The 2788-nt window shown below is 41.3% G+C and overlaps 1 non-coding gene across 1 annotated transcript; it reads left to right on the forward strand.

Moving 5' to 3' along the window:
- Window positions 1-1560: 1560 nt before the first annotated feature.
- On the forward strand, window positions 1561-1667 carry LOC141681181 (small nucleolar RNA R71). Its single transcript, XR_012558623.1, has one exon. It is a non-coding gene; the product is annotated as a small nucleolar RNA R71 (small nucleolar RNA).
- Window positions 1668-2788: the final 1121 nt, after the last annotated feature.

The following is a 2788-nucleotide window of genomic DNA, read 5'->3' on the forward strand; positions in this document are numbered from 1 at the left end:
AGGAAATTTCATAGCATTGAATACATTGAAAGTCACATCCTGATCCAACACTCGCATTGTAAGCTCACCCTTCTGCACATCAATCAAAGTCCGGCCAGTTGCCAAGAAAGGCCTTCCCAAGATTATGGGAATCTTCTTATCCTCCTCGAAATCAAGAATGACGAAATCAGCAGGGAAGATGAGTTTATCCACCTTGACCAAGACATCCTCCACAATACCTCTCGGATATGTAATAGAACGGTCGGCCAATTGCAAGGTCATGTAAGTTGGTTTGGGATCAGGTAAGTCCAATTGCTTGAAGATTGACAAAGGCATCAGATTGATGCTAGCTCCCAAGTCACATAAGCATCTGTCAAAAGACATTTTTCTAATAGTACATGGAATAGTGAAGCTTCCTGGATCTTTAAGTTTTGGAGGAAACTTCTGCTGCAGCACAGAACTGCATTCCTCCGTGAGAGCGACAGTCTCTAAATCATCTAGCTTCGCTTTCTGAGAGAGAATACCTTTCATAAACCTTGCATAACTAGGCATCTACTCGAGAGCCTCCGTGAAAGGTATGTCGATATGAAGTTTCTTGAACACCTCCAGAAACTTCTCGAATTGCTTGTCCAGCTTTTTCTTCTGCAGCCTCTTAGGAAAAAGAGGTGGAGGATAGATTTATTTCTCCCCTGTATTACCCTCAGGCAGAGTGTGCTCAACAGTAGTCTTCCTTGGTTCCACTTCTTCATCTTGCTGCTTTGCTTCTTCCTCAACCCCAGCTTCTTCAGTCAACTCTTGAGTTTGATCGGGATTTGTAACCTTCCCAGACCTCAAAGTGATTGCCTTTACCTGCTCCTTAGCTTCCTTCTTTCCGGGCACTTCAGCGTCACTAGGCAATATACCAGGTTGACGAATTAGCAAGGCACTGGCAATTTGCCCAATTTGATTTTCCAAGGTCTTGATAGGAACAGCTTGACTCTTGCATATGAGTTTCAACTCCTCTAATTCAGATTTTTCATTATCTTGTTGCAGCTGGAGTTGTTGTTTTGGTGCATACTGCGGTTGCTGAAAACCAGGGGGTTGTACTGCTTAGCTGGATACTGCTGATAAGGCTGTTGAACCGCATTCTGAGCATTGCTCCAACTGAAATTAGGATGATTGCGGTTGTTAGGATGATAGGTGGCTGGCACAGGTTGCTGCGATCGCTGGAAGTTGCTCACAAACTGAGCCGATTCATTCGAAATTACGCACTGATCAGTCTCATTGGCACCAGCACAAAGCTCACAGACACTAGTAATTTGATTAACTCCATGATTAGCCAAAGTGTCCACCTTCATTGTCAAAGCCTTAAGTTGGGCAGCTATAGCAGTTGCTGCATCCAACTCCATAATTCCTTCTACTTTGCCCTGAGTCATTCTCTAGGAAGGATTCTGGTACTCATTAGCAGCCATCAGTTCAATAAGTTCATAAGCTTCATCGTAGCTTTTAGCCCACAAGGCTCCTCCTGATGCTGCATCAAGCATGGGCCTAGAAGTAAGACCCAATCCATTATAGAAATAATTGATAATCATCCAATCAGGCATGCCATGGTGTGGGCACTTCCTTAGTATCTCCTTATATCGATCCCAAGCCTCACACAGAGATTCTCCATTTTGCTGCGTGAACTGGGTAAGAGCATTCCTATTACTGTAGTCTTTGCCATGGGAAAAAATTTAGTGAGAAACTTTTGAGCAAGATCTTCCCAATTTGTGATAGACCCTAATGGTAGAGAGTATAACCAGCACTTAGCCTTGTCCCTCAAAGAGAATGGGAAGAGTCGCAGCTTGATGGCATCGTCAGTCACACCATTGAACTTGAAAGTGTCGCAGATCTTGATGAAATCCCTGATGTGCATGTTGGGGTCTTCGATAGGAGAACCCCCAAACTGAACTGAGTTATGTATCATCTGGATTGTGCTTGACTTGATCTCAAAAGTGTTAGCCGCGATGGCTGGTCTAATGATGCTAGACTGGATGTCGTTAATCTTAGGCTTAGAATAATCCATCAAAGCCTTCAGATTTTCTGCTTGATCACCCATAGCTACTACAATTGGCTCTTCAACTTTCTTTTCTTTTTTTACCTTCTTTTCTTCCTCAAAAACTTCCCTACGAATTACCACAAGTTCTTCCTCGGCTTTATCCAGTGTTCTCTTACGAGTACTGTAACACCCCAAATCTGGGGTCAAGATTTGGTGTCACAAAATAATCTTTACAAAAATAAAAGAATATTCAATTGACCCCTTTTATCCGGATCGTTTAGAGGTTATGATATGAAATAAGAATCTAATCTTCTACAACTTTCAACAACTAAAATACAAATGTAAATACCTTTGAACTAATGCTCGTATCATATTCTTCTAACTTCTTCAACCTCTCGCAGCGGAGATTTCTCGAACTTCTGCTGTCTATTTAAGCTATTCATTTTTATCCTTATCTGCTTCTGGCAGAAATAAGAATTGACAAAGCAAGAGTGAGCCAAAAATGCCCAGCAAGTATATAATTTGAGTTTCAAACATTAATATCAAAGAAAACTTCCGGATAAAATCTCAAAATAATTTTAAACAATTCTATTTTGAATAAGTGGAGTGAATAAACATTGGCTGTCACCAGCCTTTAACTATAAATTTAAAATCGACAAGCGATTCCCCGATTCATTTCCTGAATCAGGGTTCTGTCCGGTTTTGGAATCATGAAAACCTTTCGAAAGAGAATGCCGTTAATGGCGATCAATAATAAATTAGACTGGACACTAGTTCGCATCTATATTCTGC

The sequence above is a fragment of the Apium graveolens genome, chromosome 8, assembly GCF_009905375.1.
Source record: "Apium graveolens cultivar Ventura chromosome 8, ASM990537v1, whole genome shotgun sequence".
NCBI lineage: Eukaryota > Viridiplantae > Streptophyta > Magnoliopsida > Apiales > Apiaceae > Apium > Apium graveolens.